We start from the raw sequence: 25,554 nt of genomic DNA, 5'->3' as shown, positions 1-25,554 counted from the left end.
AATGTTCTGTTGTCTAGCAGCTGGTGAGGAGTCTCAGGGCCCCAGCTTCAACACCACTACAGCATCCTCCCTGGGGTCTAGCCACACCATTACTGACAAGCGCCTTGTGCTTGCCTTTTTGTGGGAAAGGCACCTGAGTGGGGGCAGAAAACCCTACCTGCTCCAGACATGCTCAGTGGTTGGAAAGTTGTTCTTAATATTGAACTGAAATCCATCCGCTAGTAACTTGCACCCACTAGTACCAGTTTTAAGGTCACATAGAACATACCAGCTTCCGCTCCAATGGGGCATATTTCTTTATCTGATTCTACATGGAACTGTGAAGTCTTTGAGGATGTGGATGGTGCCTGATTCACAAGGAAGTCCCAGAATCTAGCACAATACCTGACATACAAGAGCTCAATAAATGTAGGCTGGATTAATGGGCACACACAGGATAAATGGCATTGATAATCCAGGCCTGATGAAGTATGCTAAGTGAGTATGAAAGCAGTATTTGTTGATCATATTCATGTCTTATACTTTCTCATGGTCCTCTTCTCTCAAGACTCTTATTTGTAAGCCAAAAATTCTCAATAATAAAAATTCAGGGCCTTTGAGTGAAGACCTTCCTTTGGCCGCTCCAATTCAGACTGAAATATTCCATTTGAGAAGAACACGTGATGCTGGAGGGCATCACTGACTCAATGGACATGAGTTTGAGCAAACTCTGAGAGATAGTGAAGGACAGGGAAGCCTGGTGTGCTGCAGGCCACGGGGCACAGAGATTCGGACACGACTTAGCACCTGAACAACAGCAACAACATGACACTCTCAGAGTCCGTGTTCCTTTAGGACACGTGTCAGTCAAGCCCTTCGCGTGGGCTTCCCCGGTGGCTCAGACCGTAAAGAATCTGCCTGCATTGCGGAAGACCCTGGTTGAATCCCTGGGTTGGGAAGATCCCCTGGAGAAGGGAATGGCTACCCACTCCAGTATTCTTGCCTGGAGAACTCCATGGACGAGGAGCCTGGCGGGTTACAGTCCTTGAGCTTGCGAAGAGTCAGACACGACTGAGCGACTAACACTTTCACACCTTCCCATGCTCCCCCAGAGAGCAGGATTCTCCCTTCTCTGTGCCAACAGGAATGCCCTCAGCTACTCTGGGCACACAGATGGTGCCAATCAGCAATGGTCAGCCTCCAGCAGCAGTGGGGTAACTCTGTGCGTCTGATTTATCTTCATGTTTTGAGCCCAGCACAGCACCCTCCTGGTGTGTGCACTTAGAATCCATCCACGCCCTGCCAAACACAAACAACCACAGCCGTGCGTCTGCCCTTCAGAAATGGGGATGCCTTGTCAAGTGCCTTAGACCAGAAGGTTCCTATTTGCCTGCAACATTTCTCCAAATGAAGAAAATTTTCATTCCCTGCAAGTGCACCCCAGTTTTCTACCAGCGCTTGCAGCTTTCCCTCTCTGCCTTTGTCAACCTGAACACCCACCACTTAATTCTGAGAGCCTTGGAAGACATTAGCTCAACCATTTGCACATAAGAAGCAAAGCCATAAAAGTCACATCATGCCACTTTGGCCACTTAGTCCCTTACACTTGGAATACCATCTAAACTTCTGACTGAGGTCTGTGAGACCCAGCATGGCCAGCCACTTCCTCCTCTCCCGCCACCCCGCCCCTCTGCTCACCAAGCTCCAGGCACACTTGGCCTGCTGTTAGTTTCTAGAACACTCCACGCTCTGCACTGCTGCCAAGGCTTTCTGCTCATCTGTCTCTCAGCTGGGAATCACTCTGTCTGGCTCTTCCACTGGATGACTCTAACGCGTTGCTGTTTAGTCACTAAGTCATGTCCGACTCTGTGGCCACCTGATGGACTGTAGCCTACCAGGCTCCCCTGTCCGTGGGACTCTCCAGGCAAGAATACCGGAGCGGGTTGCCATTTCCTTCTCGAGGGGATCTTCCCCACCCAGGGATCGAACCCACGTCTCCTGCATCTCCTGCACCAGCAGGCGGATCCTCTACCACTGAGTCACCAGGAAAGCCCTGACTCTTCTCATTGTGCTCAGTTGCTCACTTGTGTCCAACTCTTGGTGACCCCAGGGACTGTAGCCTGCCAATGCGGGAGACGCAAGACTCTTCTCATAGCCCGAGTTTAAATGCCATCTTTGCAAGTCCTTTTTCAGACAAGCTTTCCAGAGTAGAATCTACTCTGTGTCTCTCACAGCAACCTGCTTGTCTCTCCTGCAGTGTGAGTTTCAATAGTAATTACTGTTTAATCACTTGTTTCTTATTTGTCTCCCCCTTAATTGTGTGAAACACATCTGCCTGACATTCTGTCACGTCCCCAGCACCCCACACCATGACAGAATGATATATGATAGCATCTCCCAGATGCTCGCGTGAGTCAGGTCTTGTCCTGCACACTTCTGGGCCATTGTCTCTTTTACTTCTCACCACAATGCTAGGGCATAATTCCTAGGCCCATTTCATAAATGAAAAAATGGGGCCTTAAATGACTTACCTAAGGTCACACTTACCTAAGTAACTGGCTTAGATTTTGAATCCATGCTGTCTGATTTCAGAACCCATGGCCATATGATTATAACCAAGAGCTATAACATTCATTGAAGGCAGAAACAGCAACCCATTCTGGTATTCTTGCCTGGAGAATCCTATGGACAGAGGACCCTGGTGGATGACAGTCCATGGGGTCGCAAAGAGTCGGACCCGACTGAGTACAACACAGCATAGAACAGCATTCAATAAATATCTTCTAAATAAATACATGTTAAAAGTGACAATGGCAGGTCTCATAACCTCTATGGTTATACATTTCTAGAAGATAAGAACCATGCCATAGGTCTCTTTAGTGTTTTCCAACACCTGTTACAGGTCTGGGGCTGGAGCAACCAAATGCAATATTTAGAGATGATCAGTTCAGCTCTTTCCTTTGCAGACTCCCATTTGCTCCCAAGTGCATGTTCTTTAATGAGATGCAGGTGGTCCCCCATGGTCTGCTCTTGCCTCACAGTCTTAGCCCCCAGCTCTGTCCCTACCCACTCCCCCTTGAGCAGCCAGAGGATCAAGAGCCCGTAGACCTGTCCCATCAACAAACCTGGGCTTCAGTTTTGGAGCAGAGGAACCACTGATGAGTTTTAGTCAAGGGATTTGGCAGACTTCAGTGGAACCCAGCAGACCAGATTGAAACTCACAGCATGGACCATCATTAGGAGTTCACCATGCTTACACCAGTGGGGACTCAGTCAATAATTGTGGAAGGAAAAAAGCCAGGAAGAGAAGGCATGGCTCTTGGAATAATCCAGCTGAGTAATGACTCAGGCTTAAAGAATATGGTCTTTACATTTTAGCTGCAAATATAAGAGCATCCTAAGAATGGATTGAAATAAAGAATTTGGAAGGTACCCTCCAGGTTATGCCATTTCTCTGTCATCTCTTCAGCAGGTTACCAGACAAAACCAGAGGTGGATAAGACAGACTTCCCAATATCAGGGCAGTCAAAGAGCAGAGCTGACTGAAAGATCTGTGATCCTGCTGGGAGGGGAGGTAAAAGGTAAGGTGAAGTGAGCGTGACCCTGGGCAGGTGCCAAAGAACCTAAGTTCTAGTCCTGCCTTGGAGAACTTAGTAAGCTGCTCAGCATGGACAAGGCAAATTGAGTCTGGACCTCACCAAACCTGGGTTCATACAATAGAACTACGTCATCCTGTCAACAAGTCACCCCATCCACTTTGGGGGCCGGCAAGAGAGTCCAGCAAACAGAGCACCAAAGAGCTGCCATGAGGAGTAGTTATTGTTGTTGATCATTCTTCCTTCCTGTATTCTTCAGGCTTGGAAAGAAACTGCCTGCTGCTCATGAAGCAGAACCCTTCAGGACTTCACATTTTCTTCCTCCTGAGCTCTTCTTACTCAGTCAAGCCACTTGGGAGCTTGCATAGCAAAAGGGCTGGTCCCTGGGGTCCCCAGAGACCACAGTGTAGAATCTTCCACCATTTCTCACCCTCCCACTACACCTTCCTCAACCTGACCCGTTTCCTTGCTGTCTTCCCCTCTGTGTAAGTCACCTATGAGGCTTTCTGTTTCTTTCTTCTTTTTTTGTTTAAATTTATTTATTTTTAATTGGAGGATAATTGCTTTACAATATTGTGTTGGTTTCTGCCACATATCAACATGAATCAGCCATAGGGATACCATAGGCATACGTATGTCCCCTCCCTTTTGAACCTCCCTCCCATCTCCTGCCCCAGCCCTCCCCTCTAGGTTGTCACAGAGCACTGATTTGAGCTCCCTGCATCGCACTTTCTAAACTTAACCAGAAATAGAGGTTTTAAGTTATTTTTATTCAATATAAATAATGGCCTGGTTTTTTAGTTTATTATGCAATCAATATGCATGTGTGTGTGTGTGTGTTTGCTCAGTCATGTCCAACTCTTTGGCAACCCCATGGACTATAGCTGGCCAGGCTCCTCTGTCCATGGAATTTTCCAGGCAAGAATTCTGAAATGGGTTGCCATTTCCTCCTCCAGGGATCTTCCTGACTCAGAGATTGAACCTGTGTCTCTTGTGTCTCTTGCATTGACAGGTAGATTGTTTACCATTGTGCCACCTGGAAAGCCTGTATGCAGTCAATGCATATGAAAAAAATCAGTGTCATGGGTCTCTGTTCGTTTCTCATATGAAGTCATTCCTGCATTCTCTGCCTGCTCTGCCATTGTGTTCCTTCCCCTCTTCTAAATGTGGGGCTGCAGCCCTCACTCCCTCTGCCATGTTTTGCCTTGTTTTGAAAGTCCTATTCTGAGAAGAGATCGATGTTCTAAATAACCATCCTCCATTCTCTAATGATGCAGTGCTATTTGTTCCTACACCGTGGGAAGTGAGGGTGCAGGTTATGGGATGGTTTTTACCCTAAAGATCCAGGAATAACAAGGTCTCTCACAGACTGACAGCTGTTCCTGTCATTTCAGACCCCAACACAAGCATCCTCCCCTCGCCTTAAATCAGAAGAATGCACATGTCTCTGGGTCCATTCACATTAAGAGGTCACTCTGATTACAGATCTTCCAGGACGCATATTTCATCCTGAAGACTGTAGACCCTTTGTCATTTCTAACGTCCAAGCAGAGAAAGGGATATTTAAGGACTCTGAAATAACATGGCAGGAAATTGAGATTCACTTACTGCATATAAAGTGATCGAAAAATCCCCTCTTTCACTATCTCTTTTCCCCTTGGGTCTGTGGTTCGCAAACTGCAGAGCATAAATCGTGGAGCAAACCATGCTGGAATATCAATAAAGCCACATCGACCCGAAGCAGGAACTCAGCTTGCAGCGTGAGGGTTTTTTTTTTTTAGACATTGGTTGGCAGCCAGGTTGATGAAAGGAGAAACCAAAGAGAATAACAGCTTTGCAGCAGCAGAAAAGGAAGTTAGAATTCAGGAAATGTTATCCATGTGCCTTGCTGTAAATTCACAAGGAATGAAGTTGGGTAGTGGGGGATATGTATAAATAATGAAAGTGCCAACACCATGCATGAGACCACAAGACCCCATATCTAGGTGGTCCTCAGGCACTGTGGGTTGATTTGTGCCCCTTCCAAAATTCATATGTTAAAGTCCTAACCCTGAGTACATCAGAATGGGACCTGATTTGGAGAGAGGGTCTCTACAGAGGGGTTCAGGTTAAGGTGAGGCCATTAGAGTGCGTCCTAATCCAATCCGAATGGTGATTTTATAAAAGGGAAGTTTACAGACAGACACTCATGGAGAGAAGCTGATGGGAAAAAATGTAGGCAGAAGACAGACTTCTTACCAGTCAAAGAGAAAAGCCTGGGACAGATCTTCCCTCATAGCCTTCTGAAGAACCAACTCAGCTGACTCCTTGATCTCAGACCCCAAGCCTCTGAGACTGTGAGACAACAAGCGTGTGTTGTTTAAACTACTCAGTTTGTGGTCCTTCACAGTGGAATTTCTATCCAATGCAGACACCAAGCTTCCAGAAACACCAGAAAACGGGTGAGAGAGCGGATGTCCTCTTCTGCTGACGTCACCTACTTTTAACTTCCAAAAGGATTCCTCACTGAATTGCTCCCATTCTTTGTTATTTGTCAAATAACTTTCCTACCCGAAAAAGTGCACACATACAACAATAACCAATTTTTAATTATCATTCTACAATAATCAAAGAGAAAACCGATATTAGAACATTTGATCAACCGGAAGAGAAAGTGCAACCATCTTGAGAGTATATGATTTCACTTAAAGACAAAAACACATGAAACTAAGTTTGAACAGATTCTTCATGAGTCAGTGTAGCAATTCCATGAAGCTTTCAGAAATGTGTGAAATCCTTCATGAACCTCCTTCTCCTTTCCCCCTACCCCAAATGACTTTCATGGGCACCAGGGTGGGATTAAGAATCTAGGCCTGAGAAAGACAAATATGACATCACCTATATGTGGAATCTAAAAAAGAAAGATACAAATACACTTACAAAACAGAAATAGAACTACAGACATAGAAAACAAAGTAAAAGTTGCCAAATGGGAGAGGGGTGGGGAGGAATAAATTAGGAGTTTGGGATTAACATATACACACTACTATATATAAAATGGATAACCAACAAGGACCTATTGTATACAAAGGGAAAAATACTCAATATGTTGTAATAAGCTATATGGGAAAAGAATCTGAAAAAGAAAATATATACACACACACAAACATACATATAATATATGTCTATATATTAAATATATAAAATATATAAATAAAATAATATGCATATATATGTATTGTATATATTACATATGTATACATATATATTCTTTTCCAGATTCTTTTCCATATATATGTGTGTGTGTGTGTGTATATATTTTGTATACACACACATATATATAAACTGAATAACTGTGCAGTACATCTGAAACTAACACAACATTTTAACTCAACTATGTTTCAATTTATTAAAAAATTATCTAATTAAAACTATTTTTAAAGAATCTAGTCCTGTGTTTCTCAAGGGCTGCTGGAAGGAATGTGCAGAATTAAAAGCCCAGTAGGTTATTTTCATAACTGCGTCACCACTCCCACACTCCAGCTCAAGAACACCAATTTCTTCCCATTATTTTTTTTTTTGAGGGAGGTCACCACTAAGTTAATGTTTCAGGAACCATTTATGAAACTCTACTGTGGGCTCAGGATGTGCCAGACATCAGATGCTCTCATAAGATGGAATTTTTCACTATGTAGTTCCACATTTGTGAAAAATTCAGACATTAAAAGCAGGCCATGACAAGGTTGGGTTGTGTGTGAAGATATAGAAGGGCTTAGAGTCAGGTTCAGGGGTCAGCAAACCCCTCTGAGATGTGCCTTCTAAGCAGAGGAGTTATCCAGTGATAACAAGGCAAAGAGATGGAGTAAGCAAAGACACAAGGAAGGGGGAGCACCGTGTGTGTGTGTGCGCGCACATGCGTGTGCATGCAAGCACATGCATGAATGAACACGTGTGCCCACATAGTACAAGCATGGTAGAAATGGGAGTGAGACTAGACTTGTGTCTGGGGGCAACAGTGATTGATAATAAACAGCTTGAATGGATGGAAAACCAAGTGTGATGTAGAGAGGAGCGTGACATGAATGACAGGTCGTGGAGGGCTCTTTACATTCAGGAGATGAAGCAGTCAGCCCAAGACCACTGGGCTGGTTACCAGAGATAAGACTTTAGCCTCCTTTCTCTCGATTCAATGCTATCTTCACTAAGCAATAATAATGGCTAATGGGTATTAGTAGTTACAGTTAGACATCACATGCATTAAACCATTTAATCTTTATAACAATCCAATAAAATAATTATTCTTATTACTAACTTCACTTTTCTATTGAAAACCATGAGGAATGGGGAGTTTACGTATTACTCAAAGTCACATGGCTGGCAAGTAGTATCAGTTTTCTTGGCCATTATTTCATGGTTCCTCTGTACTGTCTTCTATGACAATAGTACGTACAGAAAAAGAAGGTCCGTTGATATGGTATATCTGAAATAGATGGAAAATATATGCACAAGCAACCTTGTAAGACACAAGTTGAACCTTATTGAGGAAAAGAGGACCATTTTATCTACTTATGTCTCAATAGGGAGAGAATTTACACTAATTTCAAGGATGACTAACATTCATTCTCAGTGGAATAGCCAACCAGAACCCAAAAGAATTCTTCCTCTTGGTCTATCTTTCCAAATCCCACAGTCCAATATTCTGAGGAGTATTTTGGTCAGATGTGATTTCTAAGCCCGTGAGCTTACTTTGAGAACTTCAAAGATACCAGTTCTGTGATCACACGTCAAGGGATTCTTTTAAGAAGGAAATATGATTGAAGGAAAGGAAGACTAACTTGTGACATCTTTCTGGATTGACAAGCATCATTTGTTAGAAATGGGAGAGTTGGGCAGAGGGATAACCTTTACCTGCTATTGTGAGCTCTGATTCCCTTCTGTGTCATATCAGGGCTGTGGAGGAATGCATATTGTGTTGTTGTTTAGTCCCTCAGTCATGTCCAACTCATTGACAACACCATGGGCCTCTAGCCCACCAGGCTTCTCTGATCATGGGATTCTCCAGGCAAGAATACTAGAGTGGGTTGCCATTTCCTTCTTTGGGGGATCTTCCCAACCCAGGAATCAATCCCACGTCTCCTGCATTGGCAGGCAGATTCATTACCACTGAGCCACCTGGGAAGCTCAGTGGAGTGCATAAACACACTCTTTTGGAATAACAACTTCCAAAGACTCTTTGGAAAAGACCCTGAGGCTGGGAAAGATTGAAGGCAGGAGGAGAAGGGGACGACAGAGGACGAGATGGTTGGGTGGCATCACAGACTCAATGGACAAGAGTTTGAGCAAGCTCTGGGAGATGGTGAAGGACAGGGAAGCCTGGCATGCTACCCTCCACCATGGGGTCACAAATAGTCAGACACGACTGAGTGAACAACAACAAAAGAATTAATAAAAATAAAAACGTTCTTAGCACTGTTTTTAACACAATGCTGACATTTATATGTGTTCCAGACTTGATGCTGTGTGAGGCAAGGGGAACACAAAACTGTATTTCTCTCTACATGTAGAATCATGTCAAGGAAAGCAAAAACCATGAGTAAGTTGCTGGCTCGAGTGAGGTGAGGCAGAATGGACCAGAAGAAGCTACAGGGGCAGTGGCTAAAGACTGGGGCATTCAAAGTGCACAGGGGTGGCAGAAGTAAAGATTATTTCTAGAAGACTGACTGACTTGGCATTGGCACTTAGGTGTTATTCCAAGTGCGGAGCTTGGAGCTGTGGGGAAGAGTTAAGAGGCTATGGCGGTCCCCTGAGAACTGGCCAGGGTGGGATGCTGAGTCCTAATAAAGAAAAGGGCTGGCTCTGTCTGGAGACTATCACAGGAGGCCTCAGAGGAGGTCAGCAAGTCTTCTCAGTTAAAGCTCAGCTGCATCAACCCTCCTTTCTTCAAATCTATGAGCCACTTAATGTTTGAACTCAGGCAATTAAATCACCTCTATAGGCTTTAGTGTCCTCATCTGTACGTTTGTGATAAATAATAGTCCTGATTGGAAGGAGATTTGTGAACAGCAAGTGACATAATTTTTGCACAACTCTCAGCACAGCCCATCCCAGAGTTAATACTCTTCAGATATTCGCTGTGATTATTATTATTATTTGAAGAGAGGACATTTGAGCCACGCTGTGAAAGATGAAGAGTGTTTTGCTAGGTGGAAAGGGTGGGGGGGCAGACATTCCGAGGAGAGAGATTAACATCGAAATTGATTTTCCAGGCCAAGAAGAAAAATACCTCTTTTGTGAAAAGTTCCCTTTTTTAGCTTGACTGTTAGCAAAAGCAAGCCAAGAATTTCACATGGGAAATAGGATCTGAAACTCCACCTTTCATTCTGAAATTCAGGAGATATAAGTTTGCATTTTATTATTCTCAGTCAGTTCGTCTTTTTTTTTCTTTTCCGTTAATCTCCGTTCCACCCAACCCCAAGTGCTTTGCTAAAGCATTTTGCTCTCAGGCCAGAAAATGAATGAATTATTTTGGAGCATAAAGGATTAAGATAGGGATGCTGGTAAATGAAAATTGATGCTATTCAGATTGATCAAACCTTTCGTCATTTTGTCAAACAGGTATTGGGTGTCTACTCTGTGCCAAGCTTTTGCTGGATGCAGAGAATAGAAGAGAGAAGAGGGTGGCAGAGGATGAGATGGTTAGATATCATCACCAACTCAATGGAGATGAATTTGAGCAAACTCTGGGAGATAGTGAAGGACAGGGAAGCCTGACGTGTGCAGTCCATGGGGTCGCAAAGAGTCGGACTTGACTTAGTGACTAAACAACAAACAATAAAAGAATATAAAGGTACTTACATCATCATCCCTGTCCTTGAGGGGCTCTGACTAGTGAGGGAAAAAGACAGGTAACCAGATAATCTCAAAGAGCAGAGGGAAGAAACAATGTACCTGGTAACAACAAGCGTAGCACAGAGAGCCAAGGGGGAAAGTCACATGATGTTAAAATCAGCATTACCATCCTTTAAATCCCCCTCTTGAAAGAGTATTAGACTTACAACTATGTAAGATGGAGCCGTTCTCCAGGTATCAGCCAGCTTGCACTAGGAAGTGTGCATAACTCAGACCTGTGTATAAACTTTATGAGCTTTTCTGGTGGCTCTGTGACAAAGAATCTGCCTGCCAATGCAGGAGTTGTGAGTTCAATTCCTGCATTGGAAAGATCCCTTTGGAGAAGGAAATGACAACCAACTCCAGTATTCTTGCCTGGAAAATCCCGTGGACAAGGAAGCCTGGCAGGCTACAGTCCATGGGGTCACAGAGAGTTGAACACAACTTAGCAGCTAAACAACAACAACACGTATAAGCTATAGAAAGTGTCTTTCCAATGGATAACCACATTCCTTAGAAACTTTTCCTCCCATCTTGTGTTCACACTTTCAATTTCCTCCTTCTGAAAAAAAAAAAAAACAAGATTTAATCAGGGCTGAATTAAATTAGGAATGTTAATGCTGAGATAATTACCACTGCTTTGGGAAGAATTATCTTTAATAACACATTTCATTCATCAGCCTTAAATGCAGTTTGATCCAAGCATCTCCTGATGTGAGGAAGTATTGGGTTTTCAGACTGAATTATAGCTTTCAGGCATTCATAACACACCAAGGGCTTGTATCTGGCATAGAAGATGATGTCCAACCACCGGTCATTGAAGTATGAAAATTCAACGTACAGAAGCACAGCCGTTCAAGACTCTTTGACTTTAAGGAAGATGATTCACAGAGCTGGAGGGTAGGAAGAGCTGATTCTGAGGGTGTTGTCAGTTTAGGAAATGTAGAAAAGAAAGTTAGGTTAGGTCTCTTGGGCTGGTTCCATGTGGCAAGCCATCTGAGACACAGTTTTCCATTCCAGTCTTACTGACTCTCTCCCAAGTTGGAATTAATAGACACAAACAGAGGAAGCAGAATCAGACAGACTCACCCCCTACCCCCTACCCTACTAGCTGTGACACTTACTAGAATATATGTTGGCTAAATTCATTAAAACCATAGTTTTCTCATCTGTAAAATTGTTGCAGGAAGGGGGACCCCTTCCAGGACCTGAAACTGGGCTTTCATCTAACACCCAGAAATGAATTGTCTCAGGAGACAAAAATGCTGACAAAGCAAGAGATTTTATTAGGAAAGGGTGCCCAGATGGAGAGCAATAGTGTAAGGGAACCTAGAAGAACTGCTCTGACACGTGGCTCCCAGTCTCCGGTTTTATAGTGATGGGATTAGTTTCCAGGTTGTCTTTAGCCAATCATTCTCACTCAAGAGTCCTTCCTGGTGGTGCACGCCTTGTTCAGCCAATGGGGATGCCAGAGAGAAGGATTCTGGGAGGTGGTCGGACATGTGGTGTCTCCTTTTAACCTATCCTGAACTCTTCTGGTTGGTGGTGGCTTGTTAGTTCCATGTTCCTTATCAGGACTTCCTGTCGTAAAACAACTCATGCAAATGGTTACTATGGTGCCTGGCCGGGGGGGGGCGGTTCCAGTCAATGTACTTCCCCTAACAAAATCGGTTAATAAAATCTACCCCAGAGGGTTGTTATTATGACACTATAAAGGAATGCCTCCATAACAGCCAAAGACACTAAAAAAAAATAAAATAAGAAGCAACTAACAAACATTGCTATTACTGATATTTATTTTCATGATAGGTTGAGAGCAGGATCCATGCCTCACACTTTTGGGTGTCCCATGCTCATGGCAGGAGCTTGGTGATCCCTTGAAGAGTTGTGAGCATCTGTACCTGTTAACTCCATACATTTCAAAACACTTCATTTTGGAAATTTTAATGTTTACAGTAAAAGAACAATGACTAAGGGTATATATTAGTCAAAGACTGTTTCCATTGCAGGAGACAGAAACCTACTGACACTAATGTAAGCAAAATTCTGGATTTATTATCAGGACCAGAGAGAGGTCTCACAGGATCTGGGGTGGGAGTGGGGCGGGGTGACGCACTAATAGCATGTGTGCTAGGTCGCTTCAGTCGTGACCAACTCTTTGTGACCCTGTGGACTACAGCCCTCTAGGCTCCTCTGTCCATGGGATTCTCCAGGCAAGAATACTGGAGTGTTGGCCATGCTCTTCCTCAAGGGGATCTTCCCCACCCGGGGATGGAATCCACATCTCTTATGTCTCCTGCATTAATAGGCAGGTTCTTTACCACCAGCGCCACCTGGGAAGCCCTGCCCACTGACCATGGCAGCTGAATTCCAGGCCTTTGCCTTCCTGATTCCTTTTACAGGACATAATGACCATGCTTTCCAAACTTCTGGCCTTGGTACGAGGTTTAGACATGCTTTCTGTGGTTACCAATCTATTCTGTCTCACCAGGGGAGGCTGTTGATGATTTTCTTTTGATTTTGCAGGTGTAAATACATCAGGTTCTTGAAAATCAAATAAGTTTTGGTCTTTGAATATCATGACCCAATAGAGTTCTCATCACTCCACTTTTGGAAAGTGATGAACAAACGGTAACAGAGAGTCCAATACACTTGACAAAGTGCTCTGCTGGAAAACAAATGGCACACATAAAATAAGAATTTTAAAGGCCTCTGAGGAAAGCATTCTTGGTTGGCAGTTTGCTTTTCTGTGGTTGGTTGGTTGGTTTTTAGCTCTTTAAATATAAAGCCTACTCTCTTCTGGTCTACAGGTTTTCTGGTGAGAAATCTGCTGATAACCTTACCAGGATGACCTTGTATGTGATGAGTCTTTTTTCTCTTGCTGCTTTCAAAATTCTTTCTTTGTCTTTTGAGAGCTTAATTATCCTCATCATAACATGTCTCAGAGATCTCTATTTGGGGACCTTTAAACTTCATATATCTGGCTGGCTATATCTCCCCTACCTCTGGAAGATTATTACTTTAAACAACTCTTCTGTTTCTTTCCTTCCCTCTTTTCTTTCTGGTACTCCCATAATGCAGATATTATTTCACTGAGAGGTATCCCGCCCTATATATAGGCTTTTTTACTCTCTTTCATCCTGATTTCTTTTCCAATTTTTATTGGAGCATAGTTGCTTTGCAATACTGTGTTGTTTGTTTGTTTTGGGCAAAGGTTTGCCAAAATAACTGGATTTTCATTGTACTGAAAATTATTCACATTTTTTTTTTCAAGGAAAATGCTTGATCTTGTTGGAAGAACACAAAGTACCCCTTGGTCCCAATTTCCTCAGCTGTAAACTCGGGAGAAAAAACCCACCTCACAGAACTGAGATAGTGAAATACAATTTATTAGAAAACGTTTGGTAGATTTTAGCTATTATTTTTATTGTTGTTGTTAATAACACTTATCCACCAATTAATTTAATTCAAAATGAAAAAATAAATCGACTCACTGGCAACCATCCAGTGCGCTGTCTTGTCGTGAGAGTAACGTAAAGGGTAAAGGTTGGATCTTTCGAAACCCTAAGGGACACCTCTGTTGCATTCTTATGCTATTGAGCAGGAATACAGACATAATCAAACTAAACTGACAGTGGTTTTAGCCCAGAGACACAGTTGGCACTCCAAAAAATCCTTGTTTGCCAAAGTAACTCCTCCCTCTCAAAGCACCTGACACATTACCTGCACACAGAAAGTCCTCAATAAATTCTTGCCAAATGAATAAATAACTAAATAAATGAATAAGGGAGAACATGAATGAACAAGTGTATGAACAACTGCTGTTTTCCTCTCGGGCAAGTTTCCCAGGCTGAACAAACCACTCATTAGTTTTACATACTAGGTCCTGTCATCCCAAGTAAGGGGCTTCCATCTACACTATCTTTATTCAGTTTCTCAACAACTCATTGGATTGAGATGGTATTTGCCCCATTTTATGTGTTTGGAAGTGGAAGTCCAGAATGGTACAGTACCTTATCCCAGAATTAAATTGCTGATCTGGGGGAGTTTGAACACAGCTAAGTGCATTCTCTGTTTAGTGATGGAGCTCTTCAGAAAGCTGTGAACTCAAAACCGCTCCACCAAAAGCGCTCCTCTTTTACTTTCATTTTTCTCATTAAAGGCTCAACCATCTACCAGCCACCTATGCTAGAAACCAGGGCATCATCTGAGACTCTACAGTTCACCCCCACCACCTTTTATTTCCAATGAATTACTAATATTCCCTTCCTAAAAATTTCCCCTTCCTAAAAATCTCAGCTATTCCCTCCGTTCTCCATGCTGCATGCTGCTCCCTTTTTTCAGCCTACTGTCTTCTTTCTGCTCATCTAATGAAATTGCCTTATAACTGATATTGAGCCCTCCGGCCCCTGCCATCTCAAATCCATCCTCCAAACAGCAGTCACAGTGGTCTTTGTGGAACTCATGGATGATCACCTCATTCCCCTGCTTTCTGTTCTTCAACTACACTTCCCTCATTAGAAAAATACTCACAACATATAGTTTGTCACTTTCAGATTCCTTCCAATCTGTCCATCTTTATCCCCTACTATTGCCCTACCCCCATCATCATATAGTGTTTATCATACGTCAATATCGTGTGTCAAGAACAGCTCTAAGTGCTTTACTTTCAATAATTTCTTCAATCTCATAACAGAGCTATGGTATTCCTGCAGTATTAGACTCTAGGAGAAGAACCTGCATGACTATATCTCATTCAACTGTTCATTTCCAATACCTAACACAAGCACCTGATCATCAGTACATACTCAGTGAACATTTGCTAGATGGGTGGATGGATGGGTAGATGAATGAATATAATATGAGACAAGGATGTCTAATGTCGATACTAAAAATGATCTAAAATTAAATGCTTTAGCAACACTGGGCTCAGTTAATCTGAACTCTTTACTCTTCCTTTCTTCCAGTTTGAGATCTCTAAGTCAATCATATTTTCAACAGGTTCGTTAAAATATAGATTCATAATAGCTCCAGAAGTTAAAAATGATAAACTGATGGTGAAGGAATGTAAACGAAAGTGAAAGTTGCTCAGTTGTGTCTGACTCTTTGCGACCCCATGGACTATACAGTCCGTGGAATTTTCCAGGCTAGAATACTGAAGTGGGTAGCCGTTCCCATCTCCAGGGGATCTTCCCAACCCAGGGATTGAACCCAGGTCTCCCACATTGCAAGCAGATTCTTTACCAGCTGAACCACAAGGGAAGCCCAAGAATACTGGAGTGGGTAGCTGATCCCTTCTCCAGCAGATCTTCCTGACTCAGGAATCAAACCAGGGTCTCCTGCATTGCAGGTGGATGAAAGTAAACTATTGCTTATTGGTTCCTTTCCCAAAATGAAGTCTTGCCAAGAAATCCAATGAGAAGACTACAGTTAGTCATGAACCCTATGTGTCCAGCATTTGCAGTCAGTCAAGATCAGAGAAAGCAGACTTACCTTAAAGAACAGCTGTTTCTAGAATCTTTCACTAATTGAGTGGATTTGCATTTACTCTTCAACATGAACTGATTGTAGAAAAATCAACTTCTGTTTTGTACTCTAATGGGAGGATAAAAGTTATACAACCGTGCATTCCACTGATTAAAATTTCTGCTCATTTTCTGCTCCATGCTAGCCATTTGGTAGGATTTTAATTTAACTTTCCACGTGCATGTTCCCCATTAATATTTATGAAATGATTACTAGCTGCAGCTCAGTCTTTAAAAACTGGATTTGAAGCATTCGGCAAAATACATTTGCTAGCAGTTGTGAACAAATAATGCTACAACAAGCTGTTCAGAGGCTTTCATTTCTTAATGTATCTCTTTTTTTCCCTAAAGCTAAGATAATTAAAAGACACTGTGGGCCTAATAGACCAGTAGAAATTTTAATAATTACATAAGACATTGTAATTACATAATAATTACATAAGACATTGATTACAGGAATCCCTAAACTAAGTTTAATTCCTAACTTGGAGTAGAATCTGCAGTCTCAAATTCTCATTAGATAAAGACGCTTTATTCCCAGCACTGACTTGAACTTCATAACGATAGCTAGGATGCTAATGACCTTTATAGTTGAAAAGTTCTTTTTCATATTTTTCAAAAATTTTATCCTCACAACCATTCCATGAGACAGGTATTACTATTTCTGTTTCACAAATTAGAGATTTTAAGTTTAAATAATGTTCTTTATTTAAGAAATACTGTTCAATTGTATGCTACAGCATTCAGTTGGAGGAGGAAATGGCAACCCACTCCAATATTCTTCTTGGGAAAATCTCATGGACAGAGAAGCCTAGAAGGCTACAGTCCATGGGGCTGCAAAGAGTCAAATACAACTAAGCATGCACACACACCTAGCATTTAACTCAAATGATCATGGCTCTTTAGTAAAAATGCCTATTCTCCTTTCCTTCTCAAAATACTTTTTTCTATTCTCCTCTGTCTCCTTTTAATACAGTGAAATGGCATAACAAAAACTGCCTGGGACCAGGAGTCTGGCAAATCTGAGAGTGAATTCCAGCCCTGATCATTGCAAACTCTGTGACCCAGGGCAACTTCTCCCACATCTTTGAGCCTTGGGTTTCTCATCTGTGAAATGTAGATAACAGCTCCCCCGTGAAGCTGCAGACACAGCATAAGTACTCAGTAAATATTTGCCCTGATTCCCTCCCTTTTGCCTTCATTTTCGCAACCTTGGAAGTCTTAGTACCATTGTTTCAACTCCAGTGTTCTTCCTAATGCTGCTGTAGCCCCATGTGCTGCTTTTCCATCGATGGTATTTTCCAAACACATTTCAAGAGGCAGTTTCAACACGATTCCAGCCCAATAAGAGCTGTCATGTGGTTTTTCTCTTTTTAATATAAGCAAACACAACATCAGGATCCCATGAACTATTTCAGATTAAAATACAGCATTCTACAGGAGGCAAGAGTTTATTTGGTTGGTTTTTTCAGATACTACTTCTATATCTCTGTCGCTTCTTTGAAATCAATACAGAAAACCCATTATTTTCAATGCTCATTTTGGCCCTAATAAAAGAGGAATAAGTACATTAATGTTGTAACTTAAAATATTCACAGTAAGGAAGGAAGCACTGATCATTTTTCATTTATGCATTTTGGAGCAGTGGGTCTGAAGTGGTAATATATTTATGAGTTGCTCTGAGAATGAATGCAATTATTAACTGGGCAGCATGAAAGAGAATTGATTACCTGAAGAGCTCTTTTCTATGCTTCCCCACCTTGTAACCACTAAAAAAAATACATTTACCTTAAAGCTGACTCAATTCCGTTCAACTAACTAGAGACCAAACTCAATACCTTGCTTGTTAGAAAAACCACATGTTCCTCTCCTCAACCCCTTCCTTCCCGAGCTAGTGCTTTATTATTCTTTGCGAGCTAGTTCAGAGGTCTAGTTGCCATCTCCTCGAAGAGTCTTTCTCTGATCTTTGCAGCTGAGTTAAATGCTCTCATCCAGGAGGCTGGCTATTGACACAGCACTGCTGCAGTGCATCAGAGTTCACTGTTTCTTCATGTCACCCTAATAGAAGTGAGCTCCTTAAGGACAGGGATCATTTAGTTTATGCCTAAATCCCCAGCACCTACCCCAGTATCTGGCCCGTATAGGCATTTACTAAATGTGAAACAAAACAATAAATGGATGAATCAATGAATGAAACAAAAAATGTGTTGAAGAGTCCAATTAATCAAATGTTTTAGCCAAAGATACACAGAAGGTCTCTACTGAACTGGTGCCCACAAACACATAACTAACTAGAAGAAGATTCTGAACTGCAGAGTTTAGAAATCCTACTGAGATTATTTTCAGGATTGTATGCAAATCTATGCTTCTGTTAGCAGTTGATATAAAATGCTTCCTGGACTTAAAATAAAAATAATAATGTATTGCAGTATTCCTTTACATTTGTCAGAACCTTTACATTACAAATAATTTTCAAATATGTCATCTCATGTAATTTTTCCCACTTTGAAGAAAAGGAACAGTGCTCTGAGTAACTATGAAACTTTCTCTGGGAACTAGTTCTGTGGTCTCCCAGGATCTTTATAACACTAGGGTCTACACTGGTCTAATACCCCATTGGAGGGTGACAGTGCTGTTTGTGCTTATTATTAGATTGAATTCTCTGGTAAGATAAACATGTTTTTCTGAGAGTTGATGACAATTAAAGAGTAACTTTGTCAAAAATAAATTAACCAAAATGATGCTCCATAAGGCAAAATCTTCTTCATATAATGATTTTTGTACACAAAGGGCCAGTATCCAAAATTTTTATTAATCTTTTAGCATTTCAATCCATTTCTTGAAAGTATTTTACCTTCTCATTAATTCCATATATTTTTTATATTGTTGTAGAACTTATTCTTACTTTTCACTTTTTCTTTTTTATTTCTAATTTGCCTCCAGATAATTATGCTAGCCTTCGCTTTTCTAAAAATTGCATGACATTTCTACTTTTCATCTAAATGAAAAATCTTCAAAAGTAGATGCTGAGAATCCCAACTTCAAATCCTGATAATTTCTTGGCACTCCACACTGAATTTTAAAAATCTATCTCAAAGTAATTTGTCCATTTTCTAAGTTATTTTACTAAAATGAATTTTAATTTAAAGAAGATATCATACACATACACACACACACACACATATATATACACACATATACATACAGTGGAATATTCAGTTCAGTTCAGTCGCTCATTCGTGTCCAACTCTTTGCGACCCCATGAACTGCAGCATGCCAGGCCTCCCTGTCCATCACCAACTCCCGGAGTTTACTCAAACCCATGTCCATCGAGTCGGTGATGCCATCCAACCATCTCATCCTCTGTCGTCCCCTTCTCCTCTTGCCCCCAATCCCTGCCAGCATCAGGGTCTTTTCCAATGAGTCAACTTTTCTCATGACGTGTCCAAAGTACTGGAGTTTCTGCTTCAGCATCAGTCCTTCCAATGAACACCCAGGACTGATCACCTTTAGGATGGACTGGTTGGATCTCCTTGCAGTCCAAGAGACTTTCAAGAGTCTTCTCCAACACCACAGTTCAAAAGCATCAATTTTTCAGTGTTCAGCTTTCTTCACAGTCCAACTCTCACATCCATACATGACCACTGGAAAAACCATAGCCTTGACCAGACGGACCTTTGTTGACAAAGTTAATGTCTCTGCTTTTTAATATGCTATCTAGGTTGGTCATAACTTTCCTTCCAAGGAGCATAAAAAAGAATGAAATAACACCATCCACTGCAACATGGATGGACCTAGAAAGTAGCATGTTAAGTAAGTCAGATAAAGACAAATATCATATGATATTGTTTATTTAAATCTTAAAAAAAGGTCAAATGGACTTATTTACAGAACAGAAATAGTCCCACAAACATGGAAAACAAGCTAATGTTTACAAAGAGGAAGAGGAATATATTAAGAGTTGGGAATTAACAAATACACACTATTATATATAAAATAGATAACCAATAAGGACTTACAGCATAGCACAGGGAACTATACTCAATATTTTGTCATAACCTAAAAAGAAAGGGCTTCCCTGGTAGCTCAGATGGTAAAGCGTCTACCTACAATGCAGGAGACCCGGGTTCGATCCCTGGGTCGGGAAGATCCCCTGGAGAAGGAAATGGCAACCCACTCCAGTATTCTTGCCTGGAGAATCCCATGGACTGAGGATCCTGGTAGGCTGCAGTCCATGGGGTCGCAAAGAGTCGGACACAACTGAGCAACTTCACTTCACTTCACTCACTTAAAAAGTAAACGAAACTGAAAGAGAATATATATATATATATATACACATACATACATACGTGTGTGTGTGTATATATATATATATAATAATCACTGAACTGTACACCTGAAACTAATACATTGTAAATTGACTTTACTTTAATAAATAAATATTTTTCAAAGAAATAATAAGCCAAAAAGCAAATTTATCAGACATAATGCCCATTTCACTACTTCTGTTTTCGCCACATTAAGCTATGTTTACTTTCAACTAAAAGTGAACATAAATTCTGCTACCACTTTCAGAATTAGACCCTAGTCTGAGCATAGAGCAAGTTGAGAACTAAGTGGTTCGGTTTGGAATCTAGGTCATCAAATTCAAATGAGATAAATCTAAAAAGTCAAGGACAGTCAGATTAAAGGTAAAGACAGACAGGAGGCAAGGACAGTGGAGTCCAGGTCTAGAGGACAGATCACCTTGGCCATTGACGTACTGCATCAGGGTAACCAGACTCTGTAGTTTGGAAGGGGGAGGGGGTCCCACTCCAGATACTCAGGGCACAAGGGACGTGGACACCGAACTGGTAAGCCCCGCAGCTCTCTCAAAGGGTTAACAATTATCTTGTGCGGATTAACCTACTTGATGCATATAACAATGTGTCATTTTCCACGCATAGTCTTTACTGGCCCCTCATTTGCTTTGAAACCAACTTCTGGAGAGAAGAGAGTGAATATGATTGGTTTCATGAACCAGATCTGCCATGCCAAGGTCTTTGAGATTTTCCAACCAGTCAGGTTCTTTAGATGATTTTCTTCTCTTTGCCAATGTAATGGTCTCCCACGGCTCAGAAAACCAAATATGTTGGCTGCCACATGCTCAACCCCCTCACTAAGTAACACAGAATTTTCAAAGCAAAATGATTGATTCATTTTCTGCCAGAAGAATGACTATGCCCATGCCTATGGGCAGCAGGGCACTGGAATCCTCTTTTAGAATGCTAGCATTCGTTTTCTGCTTATTTCTACATTATTATCTTCCACTTTTTGCAAGCTCCTGGCCTTTGAACTCACAGCAGCAAACTGTGAATGATAAATGAGAAGAAAAATTCCATCCTCCTCAACTATGAAACTGTAAGAGTTCAGACAATGCTCCCACTCTCCTCAGTTTAGTTCAGTTCAGTTCAGTCGCTCAGTCGTGTCCAACTCTTTGCGACCCCATGAATCGCAGCATGCCAGGCCTCCCTGTCTATCACCAACTCCCGGAGTTTACTCAAACTCATGCCCATCGAATCAGTGATTCCATCCAGCCATCTCATCCTCTATTGTCCCCTTCTCCTCCTGCCCCCAATCCCTCCCAGCATCAGAGTCTTTTCCAATGAGTCAACTCTTCGCATGAGGTGGCCAAAATATTGGAATTTCAGCTTCAGCATCAGTCCTTCCAGTGAACACCCAGGACTGATCACCTTTAGGATGGACTGGTTGGATCTCTTAGATAAGCCCAATTATTTGCAAGAGTACCCAAAGATGTTAGTTTGGAAAATAAAATTATTTTAACAGGGAGGAAAGAAAGGGAGGAAATAAACAGGGAATGGGAGAATTAGAAAAGGAAGTAAACAATTTCTATTGCAAAGGGGATTTTTTTCCCTTCCATGTTGTCAATCTTTTTGTCTCCAACAAGGGAACCTGAGAACAGAAAGTGTTTACACACAAAAACATACACATCATCTGCTCTACTTAAATCTATCTTCTTTACCTTCTATGTGACTTTCTTTTAAGCTGGTCTATTTTACCTTCTATGGACTTACCTGGTGGCACAGTGGTAAAGAATATGCCTACCAATGCAGGAGATGCAAGTTTGATCCTTGGGTTGGGAAGCTTCCCTGGATAAGGAAATGGCAACCCACTGCAGTATTCTTGCCTGGGAAATCCCATGGATGGAGGAGCCTGGTGGGCTACAGTCCATGGGGTCACAAAAGAGTTGGACAAAAGTTAGCAACTAGACAGCAGCAACATTTTTACTTTCCACTGTGGTGATTCCAATGCCAACCAATGTCATGATCGGAAAATAACAATTTTCTGGTCAAAGAAAACAACAGCAACTCAACCATCCTGATTTATACCTACATAAGCCTCAATAGACTGCTTCTGCCTCTGGCAACACTAAGCCTTTGCTGTGACTTTTGTCCTGGGCTTTTTATTAAATGAACACAGAGGGATTGCATGTACGATGGGGAGAATCAGGGAACTTCAAGGGGACTGGACTGCCAGACACCACAACCAGTTCCCTCCCCTCCACAGAGAGAGAGAGAGTTCAGAATTTTGTCTTAATATTTATTTTTCCATTTACCACCAGCTTTATGATTGCAGGCAAATTACTTAAACTCTGTGAGCCTAACTTTTGTTCATCAGTTAATTGGAGGAAGTGATACCAGCTTAAAGTCTCCTGTTAAGGATTAGCTATATAATATCTGCAAATCATATAGTATCAAAGACATAATGCCATTAAATAAATGTTAGGTATTAAACCAGGTTTTTAATATTCAAAGTTAGAGATTCAATCTTCTATGATTAAGGATATTAGTTATTGTTTCAGCTATTCCAATAAGTGCCATTTCTTGGCTATTACACTTAATTTTTTTCTGTAAAATGAATGTTATAATTCTAGTATCTAAAAAATGAAGTACATTAGCCAATGGTAAAAAATAAAGAATATTCTCATTTCTTTTTGATTAATATCATTACTCAAAATATCTTTAATGGGAAATGATTCACAGAAATCAGCTTGTGTTGCAGTATGAAAGGCATTCTAACCCTGAGAAAGGAGTCTAGGTCTGGGAGTCATGTAGACCTGACTTTGAAGCTAAGAAGTGAATGAAAGTCACTCAGTGGCGTCTGACTCTTTGCGACCCCATAGACTGTAGCCCACCAGGCTCCTCTATCCATGGGATTTCCCAAGCAAGAATACTGGAGTGAGTGGCCATTTCCTTCTCCTTTGAAGCTAGAACTTGTCCTGTAATTGTCCTTTGAATTTTGCACTTGAGCAAGTTACTTAGACTCTCATGTTTGTTGAATTTGAAAAACTATTGATTCAGATCCTAGAAATGTTTTAAAGACTAGAGAAGCTGTGCTAATAGTATAAATTCTAAGAGCTACAATTTCTTCTTCTACTCAATAGAAGTATGGTTTGACTTTCTCTGTCTCAGAGTCCACTGTGTGCCATCGCAAGTCACATCTTCCAGCCTGATAAAATGACTCATTACTTTCCAAACACACGTGCTTTTTTCTCCTGCCTCTGAGTCTTCTCTTATCTTTCTGCACATGCTACACGCCTTTCCGAGTGCTCCTCTAGCCCTGTCCCTATACCACACATGTGAGTTGGAGGCATCCATGATTTTATCACCACCTCCCTCTCAGAGAAAAAACTGGTAGCGCTAGTTTTGTCTAATCTGATTACCAACCTCTTTTTTTTTTTTTTCCTGTTAATCCGATCAGTCAGTGCATGTCCTTCTCAGACCAGGGCTGGACACAGGACCCAGGTTAGCTTATGAAAATACTCCATCCTTTGTCCATAGAGAATTATTCTAGGATGGAGGTATGTCCCAAGCAAGGCTTGCCACTTGTTTCCCTGGGATTGATAGGTGAGGGTGGAAAGGTAAACGTCTTTGGTTTAGCTGTTATATGAAGATAACAGGATGTGGGCCCTGGGGCCGTGATGGTCACCTGGCCTTCCTGAGGTCAGATCTCGTTTATAGGATGAAGTCAGACATAGGCATGCATCATGCAGAGCGGCTACAGGGTGGAAAGCCACAAGGTTCTGAGAATGCCTGGTGCAGACAGCCATGCTGAGAGCTGATTCCCTAAAGGTAGAGCACGCAGGATGGGTAGATGTAGGGCAAGTAGTACCGCAATGGAAGGACAGACAGACAGGCTGATGAGGAGGTGTACACCTGTGCCATGATTAGGACCAGATGAAGACTATGTCTTCTTTTCTTGTGCTAATTGCTATTCTAATAGAGCCTTCCTGTTTGCTGTGTAAAGTCAAGTTGAACAGCACACGTTGCGTGTTGGTGGGAGTCTTTTGGATTTTCCTACTGTTCAACCAAGTGAAAGAGTTTTCAAAACCTCTCCTCCGTGCATATTTCTAACAGCTTTTTAAGATTCATCGTTGAGCACCTTGGGCTCACTCTGCATAGATCTAATTGACATTATATTTAGATTTATCACCACAGCTGAATTTATTTTTTACATTTATATTGTATTAGCTTCTGAAGGGGAACATGTTAGAGCTTGAGTAGAATCACATTAAACTGAAATATCTGCAGCAAAAACTTTCAAAGGTTGATGATACTCAGTACCATCAGGGGTGGGTGTAAGGAAGGGAGCTCAACCACTCTGTTGACAGAGGTTGTATATGAACAAAGCTCTTCCAATGTGTGCAATGTGCAATGTGTGTCAAAATTGCAAATGCCCTAGCAATTCTAATTAAGGGAATTTTTCCTTAAGGAAGTAAGTAATTGTTCAAATGTATGTATAAAGTATATTCATTGCATCATTATTTTTAGTAGTGAAACATTAAGAAAATCCAAGCTGTCAATGTGGGATTAGTTAAATAAGTTGGAGTACATCTAGGCAATGTAATATTATACACACACACATACACACACACACACACACTAAAGTGGCTTCCCTGATAGCTCAGCTGGTAAAGAATCCACCTGCAATGCAGGAGACCCTGGTTCGATTCCTGGGTTGGGAAGATCCACTGAAGAAGGGATAGACTACCCACTCCAGTATTCTTGGGCTTCCATGGTGGCTCAAATGGAAAAGAACCCACCTGCAGTGTGGGAGACCTGGGTCTAATCCCTGGATTGGGAAGATACCCTGGAAAGGGAATGGCTACTCATTCCAGTATCCTGGCCTAGAGAGTTCCATGGACAGAGGACCCTGGCAGGCTACAGTCCATGGGGTCACAAAGAGTAAGATAAAACTGAGCAACTTTCACTTTCGCTGACAGGTATGACAGAGATATAGATACATATATGGATGTTGTTGCTATTTAGTTGCTCACCTGTGTCTGACTCTTTGCTACTACTCTTGACTGTAGACCACAGGGCTTCTCTGTTCATGGGATTTCCCAGGAAGGAATATTAGAGCGGGTTGCCATTTCCTTCTCCAGGGGATCTTCTTGATCCAGGGATCAAACCCGGATCTCCTGCGTTGTCAAACAGATTCTTTACCACTGAGCCACCAGCAAAGCCCACATATATGGATATGAAAGCAAAGTAAGTGAAAGTATTAGTCACTCAGTTGTGTCTCAC

The sequence above is a fragment of the Cervus elaphus genome, chromosome 11, assembly GCF_910594005.1.
Source record: "Cervus elaphus chromosome 11, mCerEla1.1, whole genome shotgun sequence".
Taxonomy (NCBI): Eukaryota; Metazoa; Chordata; class Mammalia; order Artiodactyla; family Cervidae; genus Cervus; species Cervus elaphus.
This window is presented reverse-complemented; position numbering follows the sequence as displayed.